The sequence below is a fragment of the Alligator mississippiensis genome, chromosome 1 (genome assembly GCF_030867095.1).
Source record: "Alligator mississippiensis isolate rAllMis1 chromosome 1, rAllMis1, whole genome shotgun sequence".
NCBI lineage: Eukaryota > Metazoa > Chordata > Crocodylia > Alligatoridae > Alligator > Alligator mississippiensis.
This window is the reverse complement of record NC_081824.1, coordinates 296,365,874-296,382,489: the sequence shown is the minus strand read 5'-3', so window position 1 is coordinate 296,382,489 and position 16,616 is coordinate 296,365,874.

Below are 16,616 nucleotides of genomic sequence, written 5' to 3'. Positions count from 1 at the left end.
CATTACATAGTACCTGAGGACCTGGAGTCTGACTCCATAGTAGTTGAAAGATTCCCCTAATGGTCCAAAAAGCCAGGCAAGAGAAAAAAAAGGGTTTGTTTTGTTTTTAAACACAGCTCTTTCTTTGCAAAGTATGTGGTTTGTTCTAATTACAAGAGTTATTTTAATATCCATTAAAAAAAACATTAAAAATAGGGAATAAAAATGGTAAAATATTCTGTGAAATTATAAATTAAGTGTTGCAAAATCAACAGATCATTTATATTTATATAAGTATTTATTTATATGTATTTATATTTATATGGCTTTGTTTATATTTATTTAAATACATTAATAAATCACTGAAGATCTGTGATACACCATTCTTATCTGGGATCTGCCTACCCTGAATTTATTATTCCTGTAGGGTGCATTAACTTTCTTTGCTTTCTCCTAGAACTTGGGTTGGCCTACCATAGATATGGCTTGTCATACTGTAGTTTATAAACACTGTATTAGTTAACAGGACAAACACTTAGATCCCAAGAAAGTCTGTTGTTATACACTTAGTTGCTGTAAAATAAAGGAGAACTTTATCAAAGCAAATAACAAGGGTTTTGGACAAATGTTAAAATGTACGTACAAAGAAGAGGGTCTATTTGTAGCTAAATCAGATCCTGTGTGAGAGCCAGCATGTTGTTACACTTCACCAGGAGCAGACTGGGAAGCAGATTGTGACTTTGTTATCAAAGTGACTTCCCAATTCCCATGCTGCCTTGAATGGAAGAGCCCTGTGCCTGATCTATTCCTGGTGCAAATGTGTCTTCTGGTATTGGGAAGGCCGATAAGAACTTCCTGGTTCCCATGGTAAAAGGGCAACTTATATTTTCATTTGCCTGCAAACTTGTGTGCATGTGCTTGCCTTTAATACAAATAAGGAGTCCCAGTGAAAATATGCTTATTTGTATACATGGCTGATAACCAGGGGTCAAAAAAACCTGCGGGGAAAAAAGTGTGGAGCAACGCACATGAGGGCAGTGTGTGCTGCTTAAGACCAGAACCTAGCCAGCTGGAGCTGCACTCCAGCTGCTGGCCAGGCTCCGTATGGCAGGATTGCTGCTGCTGCGGCAGCCCCAGGAGGCCCCTAGGACCTCAGGTAAGGCTGCTGGGGCCAGCCCAGTGCTGGCCCTATCCTCTCCTACTCCACATGAGACAACCTGCTGCGCACCAGAGGGCGCATGGCATAGGTGTCCCCAGGGACAACTAGCAGCGGCACAAGGTATACTGCTGCTAGTTGTCCTCAAGGAACCAAACGCCCATGCAGATATGAATGGGGCCCATGAGTTGTAAGCATTTACAGGTTCTTACTAGCCTACCAATGGGACTTATCTGTCCAGGGTCTTTACACACTCTGACAGTGCACTTAACAGACTTGCTATGAGTAATATACTTACAGTCTGTAATACATAAGATATGATAAATAAGATATGAAAGAGAAAGATGGAGGACCCCCCCCCCCCCCAAAAAAAAAAGAGTTGATTTCTTTGGAGAAAAATGCAACATAAATAAGATGGTAAAGAACAAGAAGGTTATTCCAAATGGTGAAAGCTGAAGAGAAAGAGCATCTAGTGACTGTGTACTGGTTTAGGGAGACTCCAGATGACTTCAGTGGGCTTCACATCAAGCCTCAGAAGAGCAAAGGGAATGAGAAAAGGAGTATAGATAAATGTGCTTTGGCTTAAGTTTTCTATACGGGGTTCTGACAACCAGAAGGTCAGATGGAAGTGCATCTGGGAATGGGTGGGGGATAGACAGTACTGCTGTTTAGAGGGTTGTGTGTTATGGTCATACTTAATTTTATGTGAATAGAGGCAGGCACTGGCATTTTGTATGTACTGGAGCTTGGCTAATGTGATATGGGTGTTTTTAGAGACAGGGGATGCAACTGATGCAATGAGGAATGATGAAGTGACAGAAGAGGATTTCATCAGGGAGAGGTGGCATGTGTGATGAACTCTGCAGAGGTGTTGAGAGACAAATTAGCATATGTAGAGAAGGAATATTCAGAGTCAGGTTATGTCTGGCAGAGGTAAACAAGGAATTTGAACTGAAGAGGGAGAATTTGGTAAGGATAGGAAGGACAAATTAAAGTCCCAGCTGGACTGGTCCTGTCCCTATGGTCACTGATAAAAACCCATCTTCATCCTCTCTGTAATAACCCTTCAGGTATTTGAAGACTGTTATCAAAGCCCCCCTAAGTCTTCTCTTCTCCAGACTCAATAACCCTAGTTCTCTCAGCATCTAGCAGGTGGAAGATCTCATACCCTAGTTCCTCAAACATCTAGCAGGTGGAAGATAGGAAAGGGTGGGAGCAAAATAAAGAACAGTCAGCACCAAGTTTGAAGCCTATGAATCCAGTCTTTCCCATGGCCATCCCTGCCCTGTCTTGCTTTGTGCCCGCCCTGTTTCATTTCATTTGTTGATTCTTTCTCCTTCCTATTCCCACATCTATACTCTATGGTCATGATCTTCTGTCTACCACTCACTCTCCCTTCCCATCCTTGCTTGCTTTCACAGTGCATGGCAGACACACAAGCTCTTTACTCATGTGATAGAGTTTCCTTTTCAGGTGAGTAGGATGGGAGAGAGCACTAGAGCCCCCAGTTATGGTGCAGCCACAATGAAAGCAGGAATCATGGCACTTGTACTCTCAGAGAGGTGTGATGGGCCTGAGGAAATGGAGTCATGTGGAAGATAAGGGGAAATTAGGGTAAGAATGTGGAAAAAATCTGTCATCGGGCAAATAATATGATATGCTTTATCATTCTTATATATATTCTGTTTGTGTATCTATTTTTAGAAAAATATATCATGAGCGAATTCAATGGAATTGTAATTGCATTTGTGGATAATGCTTCTTGGTAAACATGTGAATAATCCATCATGGATGACATCATTGTAACTCTGAGCTGCCACCCTTAGTGAAGACGGGATTATTCATTCATATATCGCAACCCCCACTGATTATCCTTTAATTAAGGACACATTAGGCACATGACAAATGCATCTTACGTTATCAGCATGAGGCCTTCAGTGTTAGTAAATAAAGTTGTACATGCAATCCAGCACTGCCAGTATCTTGCTGGCAAGTTTTCTAGAACATGTCTAGAGTGTTGTCCATCCCTCACATGTATGTAATACTAAATGCCTCTCTTCAGTGTTAAGGTGAAACCTGTAGTGATGTCATGAGTGTCACATTTCATGGCATGAAAATTAATAATGGCACAATTTTTTTCTTATTGAGGATGATATAATGGTGCCACATACATTTCTGAAGTGGAGGGCTTTGTTTGTCCGAGATGAAAATGATTTTGAAGAGGTGTGATACCCAGCACAATACCACAGAGCTACACAGGATCACACTGACCCTGGTGGTGGTTCTTCTTTCTATTCAATGTTTGTACTGCAATAGCACCTGGGAGTGGCCTAAGGCCCTGTTGTGTTAGATGCTGTATAAATTCAGTACATGGTGATTCCTGCCCCAAAGAGCTTGCAGTCAAAATTCTACCAGGTAATACGGTAATAGGCTTTCATGTCTCTTCTGTATATAAGTACAGGAATACAGATGAGCTGGTAGGAGTGTGTGTGTGGAAGACCATAACAGTGTGAATTATGCTGATATATATTTTTACTTCAGTTTCTGAGTTTACAAAAGACTCCTCTGAATGTTTGACAGTTGTTCTGTGGAGATAAAATAATAAGAACTCATCACAGATATATACGTATGCACTCACACACACATTTTAACTTACAAAGAATCAATGCTCAGCTTTCCTCTTCAGAAACATTGCAAAAGACAAGTCTTTTAAGCACCTTCCTCAGTGCATGTAAACTGGTACAGTGCTATTGACATTGGTATCCCTGTGGAATATATTGTATTTTCTCACACACACACACACACACACACACACACACACACACACACACACACACACACACACACACACATTAGCACAGGCAACTTCTCCCCACCTCAATGCTTTTAGGACGTATTCACGCAATTTATGTCAAAGAAGAACCTGACATCAATGAGAGTATTTCCATTGACTTAAGGACCTGATCCAAATCTATTACTCACCAGACATGTACTGTATTCCAGTGTTTCCAGGAATGCACTAATGTATTTCATATGTCCCCCCACAGATCATATGAGTCTGTTTCAGCTCTGGTTAAAGAAGATTAACTCAAGCTGTAGCTGCTTAATTGTTTCAGCTCTGGAAATACTCAGTTCAGTACTTAGCATGTTGGACAAGATGGGACTTAGGACTTAAGCTCTCTTGGTTTTATTGTTACTGTCCCCATCCTTGATGTATTCCTTAAATCTCCAGCCTCTGGAGTGAATTAATTAGAGAAGAAGCTTGGATTTCTTTTTCTTACTTTTTCTATTTTAAGTAAGTTTCTCATGGGCTTGGCAAAGGACCAGAAAGTGAATACATTGAATGGTCATAGATCAGAAAGTAATAGGGCTGCGACATTAGTTTTAAAAAATAAATAAAAAGATTTTTTTAAACATTTTTCATTAAAAAAAGGAAAGTGTTATAATTTTGAGGAGACCACATCATGATTGTTGTATGTTTTGCAGTCAGTGATACTGATACAGCCTATTTTAGACTGATGGGTGTAGACCCTTTCCAATCTTCCCTCACGTGAAATGATGAACAGCTCTTAGTAAAAATTAGCTGCTGAATCATAGCTCATTAGCATAAATTTCAGAACTGGTGCCATTTACTGAGGTTAAGTATCCTGGCAGGGTGCTTCACCTCTTTGAATGGCAGATGCCAAACCCAGACTCGTGTTCATTCCCTTCCCCCCATTCTTCCTTTGTTCCTTAATGGCTCATCCAGTTCTCAAAAGGCTGTAGGTTGTATTCCCTTCCTGAGGCAAAGGGGGACACTAGCAGAACAACTGAACTGTGTTCTAGAGGGGACAAGGAGCGTCATTATTTCTGGGCTTTGTGCCTGTGGCTGATGAAGCAAGGGAAAGATCTGTGGTACCTTCTCTCTCCTTGAACACACTCTTATGTGCCAGAATAATCTGGCCCTAGGCATATAAAAGCCTATTAAGTAAAGGTGGTTGTCATAACTGTCAGTTAGGTATTGGGATCTGTGTTACATGCTGTATGCCTAGCAGATTACCATTCATACTAGCAATGATGAGAAGTTCATGGAAAATGGTATTGAGAAGGTACCTATCAATGGGTCCCTTAGTGAGACTTCTTTGGGTAAGACTTATCAGCTGAGTCAGAGTTTTACTCTCTTCTGATACTTAATGGAAGTCTTCCAGGTTGCATTTATTTATTTGTACTGATAACAGGGTACTTCTGCTTAGTCAGTTTGAAGTCAGTTTTTGCAAATTATTGCCTGCCCAGCATGGTCATTGGAAAGCCAGAGAGATTGGCAAGGATGCTAATTGCAGTGCTCTGTATAGACACGTGTCTACCTGGCACCTGTTCCTCCCAACATGATGCTCTTTATCATTATGTTGCAAGAGGCCTTGACAGAGAGTAGAAGCAGAATAAGGATAACTTCTTGCTACTTCCTGCAGTCAGAGAGCAGTTTGGTTGCAGCATTTTGGATTCTTTTGAAGTCTTAAGAATAGAGTTTTAGGGAGATAATAGAATAAGAGAACTGCAATAGTCCATGTGTGAAGTGAATAAGGATTTCCTTAGGAAAGTAGTAGAAGTAGCAAAATTAGCGTAAGAGTAGTTATGACCAGGGATCCTAGTTTTGTGTGGAAAAAAACCCAACAACCTCCAAAAAACCCACATTTTTTCCACAAATAAAATGAAACACGTAGGAATTTACCATGGCAGACGTGCAAAGCATGCCTTTATTCTTGCTCTTCTTGCTGTGCCTCCCGCCACTGCTGATTGGCTGCAGGACCCCAGCAGCCCCATGCCTCTTGCCAATCAAAGGTGAGGTGCAGGGCTGTTGAGGCCCCACAACCAATCAGCAGTGAGGGGGGCACAAAAAGGCAAATTCCATGGTTTTCCATGGGAAATGGATTTCAAGGATTCCTGGTCATGACAAATGGTACAGCTCTAAGGTTTTTGATAATCATAGTTGCAGGCAAAGGAAATACAGATGAAAAAAGAGTGCAGGGTTAAAGCTTGACTTCAAGATTCCTGGACTTGGTAGGAAATTAAAAGCTGATTCCAATGAAACTAAAAACATGGTAATTCAACTTATTGCAATAACATAGACTGAATGTCCTGTACAAACTCAACCAGGAGACACCTTGTTTGATCCACTGCCCAGTGATCCAGTACCCAGTGAAGTTGATGGGCAGACTAGCACTGAATTCAGTGAACTGAAGACTGCATTATTAAAATGCAGTGTTGCAAACAGAGTGTCACCATTTCAACTTTTATCTCTGTATCTGAAACATAACAGTTCGTGTTTTTGGGATAGTGCCATACCACACTAATTCTGATACTATGATGAGACAAATATAGATAAATATATTTTAAAAACTGATCACAGCTTTAACTTGGTTATTTGGGGATTCTGGGGTTGGGGGGAGCTTTACCCCCAACTGCTACAGAAAAAAATTGGATTTCCAATTTTATAGACGCACATCATCTTTAAAGATGGTAACAGTGAGTTTGAAGATAGCCCAGACAGGAATTTTCACTCAGAAAAAAGTACTTTTATCTTTGCTGTATTTTAGCAGTAGAAAACAATGGTAATATCAGAAGCTGACAGTCTCAGATAGATGATATCTAATATGGTCTGAGATGTACCAAATCAAATGAGACACAGAATTGGAGGTTATACATAGAGAAGTCATGTCAAAATGTAAAGCTAGGAGAGAAACATCTGAGAATGAGAAAATCCAGGATAGAATAGAAGGACATGGAGAAAATATCCCAATGGAGGAGAAATGAGTGGACAATGCATGTACCTGTCTGAAACAATGAAGGGGCAATTGGAACAATAGCAATCATGCTGCAAAGAACATGCTGGAGAGGCTGACTTCTCTGAGCTGTTCATGGATAATCAGAACCATTAAAATCCATTTCTAGAAAAAATAAACTGAGAGTATAGGGAAATTTAGATTAATCAGAAGAAGCAAATTGTTGACCACCCTAACCAGTGTGAAAGAGTCACATGCTGTCAAATAAGGCATGGGTTTATGGTGGCTCTAAGGGATATTGTTCTGTGACAAACAATATACATGAGATCAGACAGCAGTAAGTACATTCACATGGCAGTGGTCATACTGGCCCTGAACTCTGGTTTGTTTCCATAAAATCTGTGACTGAGCATAAGACATGGTTTATCAGTGATCAAAACAGATGGAAGTTATTTAGGGCCTCAAAGACACCTTTCAAGCACTTATCACACAGATCTGTGACAAAGCAAATGCTATGCAAGAACCTAAAAGAAAATGTAGTCTTGAAATATAAAAAATATACTTGAGCCTCAGAACTTGCAAATGTTAATAATGGTGTAAGAGAGGGAGTAAGACTGCAAACAGCTTTCCATCCCAGAAGAATTTTTTTTTTATTCAAAAAATGTTCCCTATCCTGAATAAAGTTGAGAAGTAAATATGAATGTTTCATGAACCAAAAAACTGAAAAAAATGGAAATGAGTTTTTTGTTTAGATCATGTTGAAATGCTTTCTTTCAGTTTTGACCTTTTAATATTTTAACATTTTTTCTACTTTTTTACTACTATTTACATTTTCAAATGAAATGTTGCTGTGAACTCCTCCAAATGGATTTTTTTTCTTTACAGTGCACTTTTGACAATGTTGAACCTTTCTTCCTGGATATTTTCAAAAAGGGGAAAACTGTTGAAACTGAGACTTTCTTGTTGTCAAATAATTAGCTTTCATGTTTCAAGGACAAATTCCTAATCTGATCTAGTAAAAAACATTTTTGGTTTGCAATATCAAACTCTTCCTGAAACTTACAGCCTGAAAGTATGGAGAAAGATATTAATACTTTAGTTCAAGGATGTCAGTGTCACAGCCTGCAGGCCAAATAAGGCCTACACAGCTGTGCCATGTGGCACTCGGGCTTAATCTGAGGGCCAAGAATTTGGGGTTTTTACCAAAATCCAGCATACAGAGAATTGCTGGTGATGTGTGTCCATGGCAGGATCAAGTGTTGACTGTGTTACCTCTGCCACTTCTGCTCAGCTGGCTGCTGACACTACTGCCATGTCCAGATCTGGCCTGGGGGGACAGAGCACATTTGACACACCTGCGTGAATTCATTAAGAAAGGATGAAAAAGTAGAAAACCAGACTGAAGCTGATCAGTGGGATAGTCTTTGCAAAAGCAGAGAAAATTCCTTTAATTGAAATGAGAGTCAGGAAAAAGGAGGTGGAGTTGTGATGGTGATTAGTATGTGATGCGATTTTTCTCGACTGAGGAACATAGGTAGAAACAGTAGGTGGTTGAAAAAATTACATCAAGACATCTTATTGATAATCACTTTCTAACAAAATGAAAATTCTCATGGAAAAAAAAAATCCTAAACAAAAGCAGTTTTGTTTTTTTTAGCAAATAAGTAAAATAACTGAATAAGTAAGTACTTTAAAGTAGCATAAACAATTTCCCTACCAGGTCTACTGGAAATGAAATACTTGGTTATAGTAGCTGATGAAGAACATAGAAGTTGAGAATCAAATCATAATCAGGAGTCATTTTACTTCATAGACAATGTGAATGAGGTGATGATAGGAGCAGATGAGAATGGAAAAAGTAGGAAGTTGTCAGACGGTAGGAGGGAGATGTGTTGTGGAGGTGGTTGTGGAGCAAGTTAATTAGTTGAGCACATGTACTATAGGTGACCAGTGCCTTTGGTGATGACTAATGAGGCACACCAGATCTCTGCCCTCAGGCAGATGCAAAGCCCTATGGATAGAGAGGAAAAATGCATATCTTTGAGGGGTGTTGTACACTTAAGTTTTATGTATTTCAGTAACAGCCTTACTCATGAGTGTCAGAGATGTGAGTGTTGAAGCACTCACTGTAATGACTGAACAGAAAACATACACCCCGCCCTTTAGAGGCATATGTTTATTATGTAGAGGAAGAGGAAAGCAACTGGAATGGTTGTTTGCATTTTAACTACTTAAATGTATAGAAACCAGGAAGGGCTTGGGGGTTTTGGCATGTAGTTATCTCAAGGTGAGAAAGGTAGGTGAGTATCTTTAATGATGAAGATTAGTGTACTGTGTTCTGGCCTGGGGGAAGAGGAATATATTCTGTACACCTTGCACAGCATACAACACTGCCAGGTAATCAGGCATCAGTAATCTAATGGGTATTACTAGTATTAAAAATAGAAATGATGATTCTATAAAAAGCCAAATGAATGCCCGATTCAGGAAAAACACTGGTGCTTGATGGGTTTAGGATAGAGGTTGGTCATCTGTAACTGGAGCTCTTGTAAAATAAATAGATTAAATCCAACAGAACTTTTATACCTAATTAAAATAAAGAGATTCCTTCATTCTGAAACAAAACTGTTGTTCTTCAATTTTCAATCATCATTTCCATCATAGTTCTAGAACAAAGCAATATCTCAGTGGTTTAGCTAGGCACATCTGTGACTCCTGCTTTGGGTAATCATGTCAGCCTCTGATGTTACCTTGTCCTCAGAGTTGATTTGTCAGTGAATTCCTTTGACTTCCTTGTGCTTTGTATCAGACTTCTGTTGCATATTGTCTAAATGCATTGGTGACACGTAGGGGGTGCATGCAAGTGCACGTGCACCCCCTGAGCTTGGCGGTGCACCCCCTGCAAAAGGCACTACCGACACTGACGGTGGCGCCTGTGGGTGGTCACCACTCACCATCCCCCCTCTCACCACCGACACTGTTGGCAGTGTCTGTGGGCGGTCCCCAATCACAGCTGACCACCACTGTCGCTGCTGGCAGCATCTGTGGGTGGTCGCCAACCGCCAGTTGGAGCTCACCAACCCCTGCCCCACTGTTGACAGCGCCGTGGCTGCCTGTGGGAGCTCAGTGCTTGCTGCTGCCAGGCTTCCACTGCCAACAGTGCTGCCACCACCTGTGGGAGCTCACTGTGCCCCCCAGCCTCCGGGGGTATGTGACGTTCATGTCTAAATGCCAGAGAGAGAGTGACCTGGGCAAGCAGTCACTCTGTGTTGCTTGCTTGTACAATGTTACCCTAATTCCTGTTTAAGGTTTCTAGAAGTTGTTGTAAATAGCATCTTAATAACAATAACCAGAGGTTTTTGTTCTCAGTGTCCTTACACTGGGAAGACTAATATTGAAACCTAGTTAGCCATATTAGTCTGAAGTCAAGCAGAAGGCAGGGTAGATTTGCATCTTGTAGATTACCTGAAATAGAAAGTAACATTGCCAAGCCCTAGTGTTCTACAATCCGGAGTCAAACCCTTGAAATCTGTGAGATTATTTTTTAAATCCTGAGATTTCCATTTCTGTTGATTTGCTTTCTGATTTCTAAGCCTTTAGGACACAAAGGCACAGACAGAAGAGCAGCTTCCCATTGTAATTCATGGAGCTTCACAGGAACTGAAATTACAACATTTCCCCAGACCTGACAGCAGTTTGGTGTTGAGTCCCAGGGGTTGGGGAATCCTGCTGTTGTTTAGAGTGGCTGTGAACCTCAGCCACTCTCCCCATAGCAATACCGCTCCCCATTTTCATCCCTGACACTGATTGGAGAATGGGAATAGGGAAAGGGAGTGGATGAAGCTCTTTCTGGGGGTTCCCAGCCAGCACTGGAAGGTAGGGTGGGTGGATCAGACCCCCCAAAAAAGTTGGGAGGGGAGCTCCAATCGACCCACCCCACCCTCCAGCACTGGCCAAAAAACCCCCAGACCAAACTCCCTCCATTCCCTTTCTCCTCTCCCATTCTAAAGACAATGCCAGAGCAGGGCTGAGCTGCAATCAGAAGAAGTTACTGAGGGCACGCCATTTTAGAGCATCTTCATCTGAACCCTCATGCAATGAGGTTTCAGATTTTCACAGGATCGAACCCTTTTAAAGCACTCTGCAGCTGTTCACTTCTGTTTGCTCATGGCTATAGAACACTTTCAGGGGCCAGAGCAAGTGAAAATTGTCACTTCTGTTAGTGCCTTTAGGTCACATTTTAAAGCTGTTCTCTGCATCCAGAAACAACAAATTTCACTTTGTTCAGTGAAACTTTACAATCACCTATAGACAAATCATTCTAGGATATGAAGCTCTATGAAAAATAGCAAATGACATGAGACTTGTGATTAAAAAAAACATGAGACCTAGTGATGCTTAAGATGAAATAATGCATAAAAGCATCTTGGGATAATAATCTTCCTTTTGGGACAGAGTAGAGTCCTTTATACATGATTTATTTTTAAATTTAATCTCCGCTGCTCCCCTTAGAAATTTGAAATAATTTTTCTTCCCTCCAAAACTCTCCTTTGATAAACATTGTTGATTATTTTTGTATGTTTTGAAAAGAGCTGCACTTAACAATGCAGTTTTTCTTCATAAATCAAAACCACATTGTATGCCACAACATATTCAGTGTACCACCATGAATACCCAACTTAAACCTTTTACACTGTTAGCTAGGAGCTTATTTTGGAAGATTTCCAAAAGTTGTGGTAGTTGCTGTGGAGTCTAGCGATGCAGGAGGCTGATATACAATTCTACCAACGCCATTTGCTTGGCCTTTTTTGGTCTTAAATCATCTTCTCAGATTTGCCTAATATATGACTAACATGACTTTAAAGCTTTTCTGTACAAAAGTAATTTGCTTTGGGATGGAGAGTTTATACAGATGGCTAAATTATGACCCACAGAAAATGTTTTTGACTGAAATATGTAATCGTCTAAAATGAAGGCTTTTATTACTACAGGGAGCTATGCACACAGAGGGAGCTGTCTGCAGGTGACTGTTTTGTTTGTGATAGGGAGCTAGCCATGTCCTCAAGTGTATCCCCTTCCTGAGAACTTAAGGTAGACTCTCCACAGGGTAAGGATCTGAGAGCAGATTAGAAAAAATATCTGTCAGAAATGGTTTAAATATAGTTTGCCCTGTCTTGGGACAGAGGGTTGGACTAGATCAGGTAACCAACCCATGGCATATGTGCCACAAGTGGCATGGACAGTCTCTGTGTGTGGCACACGGCAGATCAGGGAAAGAGTAGGGAACACAGCAGCAGATAAGCAGGGAGAAGAAAGGAAAGCAACAGATTGACCCAAGGAGCACAGGGCTGGAAACAAAACAGAACAACAATTAGGCAGGGGAAGGGTATCAAGTGGCACAAGGGGAGGGTGCAGGATTTACCTTGTGGCATGTCTATCAACAATGTTGCCCACCACTGGATGAGATGACCTCCTGAGGCCCCTTCCATCCCTTTTTTTTTGTTGCTATGATTCTGTAGAGAGGAATGGAGGCAGTCAGCGCACAGCCTGACCTAGGAAGTAGGCCAAAGAGTAGGAGAAGGTGGGTGATGGTAGAAGGTTTGTGGGCTTGGTAGGAAAACAATGTAGACCATGTACAAAATGTAATATTGTAGTATGGTCTTTTGTGTGGTGTGCCCTTCTCAAAGGGCTCACATTAACTAGGTGGCATATAATCAGGAATACATGTATTCCAGTCAGACAGGAAAAGAATCAAGTTAATTTGTTTCTGCATACTACTTCTTCACCTCCCAAGTTTAAGGGAGAAGGACCAAAATGAAAAAAGAAGGAGCAGCAAAACACAACACTGCCTTCATCAACAATACCTGTCTCTCTCACTACAAGCCAACTTAAGAATTGGTGTCCCCCAGTCTGTCCTTCTCCTTTGCAGTTTCCCATTAATGCCCTGCTAATGACTGACACTCACTCCCACATAAATGACAAGCTGCACTGAACAAGGAGTTTCTCACAGGGATTTCTTCCCTTGGATTCCTTTCACGGGTATATCCCCTAGAGGAAGAAGTCTGGGTCAAATGTATTTTTTAGTGGAAAAACTTATCTGGCATCTAACATTCTGGCTTATGTTACTCAACTCTCAAGCCAAGTTTGCCACCCTTTAAGCAAACTGGACTGAATTCTGTTTGGGTGGAATCAAAGCAAAATTTATTTAGGAACTGACCTGTTCTTGGTCATGGTTGAAACCTGAAGCTCCACACAGACCTGGGAAGGGATAGGAGGTAACCAGTGCAAACTGAGACTGAAAATCCAAAATGTACACATGAGATCCTGAGTCAGACCAACTGGAACACCAACTTGGACACAACATGAGCACTGCCCCACAGCAGTTGCAACCCAGGTCCAAAGCAGTGACATTTTGAAACAGTTTTGTTCTGTGTCCACACCCTTATATTGCCTCAGCTCTAGCAGCATTGTTAGAGAAAGATTTACGCATAATCCATGTAGGTATCATCAAGGATACTACATTCCAAGAACCTTATCCTTGAAAGGTTTGTTAGTATGTGTTTATTCATCAGGTGGCCATTCTTTAACGGCTGTCCTCCAGTTCCTAATTCTGACTCGGTCTAATACCCCATTCCCTCCAAATGCGAGTCCCTGTTATCGTTCAGTCACATACTTCGGGTATCTTTGGATCTCACTAATGACAGAATCTTGTGCATTGACCACTGTTGCATGACCTATTCAGCACCACTGCAACCAGCACAAAGGATTTTGGGTATGCCCGGCAGCTACAAAACTGAAAAGGAAGGGAGCAGATGTGTCTCTGAGTGGGTATGTCCACACATGATGTTACATTGCTGTAACAACATGTTACGGCGGCATAGCATCAGCAGGCACAAACTGTGACACCTCAGGTATGTCACTGTAGCAATGTGCTCCCTCGTTATAGCGCATTGCTACAGTGATGTAGGGGCTATAAATAACCGTGTGCCACTGGCACAGTGCACTATGGGCTGTTACTGTGCCATCATTTAGTACTTCCAAAAGGAAGTACCTTTTGGAAGTACTAAATAACGGTGCAGTAACAAAGGTGTCATAGGGATACATGTAGATGTGCCCAGTGTGGAGGGAAAGTGTGTGGGAAAATTCTTGCCTTCGGGGACTTAAAAAAGTCCTCAACTGCAGAAAGGGAGGGGGTGCGGCCACACCACTGCACCTCTTTTGGATCCACTCTTGTTATCCTGTGCAGTTCTCAGAATAAAGGAGGGAATCTCTGAGTGGTTGGTAAAGAGGTTACCCCTTACCCCCAAGCCTTGATTCAGTATAACTAGATTCTCCTCTTTTTGTCAATTCCATGGTTGTGAACTGGGAACCGGCAATAGAAACAGTGCTAGCTGTTTACAGCTATTACTACAAAAATCAGTATGGCTTGTCAGCACAGCTCAGACCAGGGCATTTTGCAGAAAGTTGAATAATGACTGAAATAGTGATGTTTGGCCAAATTTCTCTATTTGCTTACAGCTTTCATAGGCATTTTAATGTCTCAGAAAGGTGGGTCATTTTATCCTTGTTTGTAGGCATACAGGATTTGGGAGAAGAAATACTGTAAGACCTGGTCTCACATCAATTTGAGCCTATGCACTGATCCCAGAGATTTAGCAAAGTCTAAAAAATGTAAACAAAAGGGCAAAGTATTAGACCTTTTATACATGGATATTTTAGGACATTTTTCCTTTCATCGTCCTCCTTTTTAGTCCCTCTAACAAGTCTTGTCTAGTTTCACCTAACTTGATGAAATGATTTCTGATTTAGCTAAAAGCAAGAAAAGGATCTTCTTTTTCTTTCAAGTACATTCTCATAATCCGATAACTAGCAATGGCTTCATTGATTTTGGCTGAAACTTTCCAAAGAAAATTCCCTTCTGGGCTAAGATTAATATTGGGAAATTTCAACTGAAAAGGAACAATTTTAAGAGTGGTAGAAGAAGAAATAGGGGTTTAGAAAAGCACAACTCTTTGAACCATATGTTTATGATGAAGGTGATATTATTCACTCTGACAGAAGGAAACTGCCTCAGATTCTTCAGGATCAAAGAAATTGAATTACCGTCTCAGGTCCTGTCAATGTACATCACAAGCTACGTATTTAATAGCAGCCACTTCATTCTTTTGGCATCTTACAAAGAAAAGTGTATTTTTCAACGAAACTGTTGAAAATCATTTTTAAAGAGCAGTCAGGAATCTTTTCTAAAAGTGCCAAAGAGAGCAACAGGCAGGCTCATTGCTCTGTGTTAAGGACAGGTTGTGTAGTGTATTTTGAGTAAAACAACAAACTACTGCCCTACTGCTAACATGATTTCAAGTGAGCAGTTTAATAGGGTGTAAATTGAGTAACAAGTGAATTTCAGAAGATGCTGTTAAGGTGGAGGAGATATGTCCAAGCACAGTCTGTTAATGAAGGGATTATGTCTGGAAGCATCAACCTGAGTTCTGTATGCTGAAATGAAGATATAGCAGCTGAGATTTGTGCATAAATATGGTTTGTGTGTGTGTGCGCATGTGCATATAAAATACATTCTTTTAAAACTGCATAAAAGAGTATTTCCCAGTAGTTAGGAACTACCAGAAATGAGGGGACCTGTGCAGTCATAGTTTGGTTTGTGTATTATCAAATAGTCATGATCACGTTATTTTTTTCTATTAGATTCTTCTTAATTTAGTTCACAGAGGGTGCATCTACACATGCATTTGATCTAGGATCAGTTTACTCATGGGTAAACTACTCACGAGTAAATGCTCCTAGGCAGGCATCTACACATGCAGTGAAGCAGGAGCAGATTTGCTGCTAATGGCAATGGGCCCCAGTCACGATTGGGGAAGCTCTAGGCTTGATCACCCGATCGAGACACAGGGCTGGGTCCTGCCCTGACCAGGACAATTCCCAGCCCCTGCCCTGCATGTGGGGTGGAAGCTGGGGAGCATGTTCCCCACTCAACTCCGCAAGCGTAATGCTGGGTGGAGAACAGGCTGTGAAACAAGCTGGAGAGCTTCTTCCCCACTCAGCTCCATGAGCATGCATCTGGGTGGGGAGCAAGCTGGGGAGCTTGTTCTCTGCTCAGCTCCATGCTTGCGGAACTGAATGGGGAACAAGCTCCCCAACCTGTTCCCCACTAAGCTCTGTGCTCGTGGATCTGGGAGATAAGGGTCTCCAGCACTGGCCCCATGACCATGGAGCTGATGCTGGGAGATAAGGGTCTTCCAGTACCAGCTCCATGGTCCCACGACCACAGAGCTGGTGCTGTGGTCCCACAGCCACAGAGCTGGTGCTGGGAGGTAAGGATCTCCCAGCCCCCTGCTCTCCAATTGTGGTGGTAGAGCAGGGTCCCAGAGATAAGAATCTCCCAGACCCCACTCCCTGATTGCAATCTCAGAGCAGGGGGCTTGGAGCTCCCTGCTGCCAGGCAGAGGGACATAGTCCCTACCCAGAGTCCCATGGTGGGGCAGGCAGCTCCCGGGGGCAGGGAGCAATCTCCCACCCCCTGGTGGACTGCTGAGCAGGAGAGGATTTGCTCCTGGTCAGGCATCTACATGAGTGCTACTGCACCATTACTAATTGAAAGTAAATTTCCTACTTGCATTTGCAGGTTGTAAGTTTACTCACAATTAGCAAGATTTACTGTGTAGTAAGCATGTGCACATGTAGATGCACATGCTTACTGTGCAGTA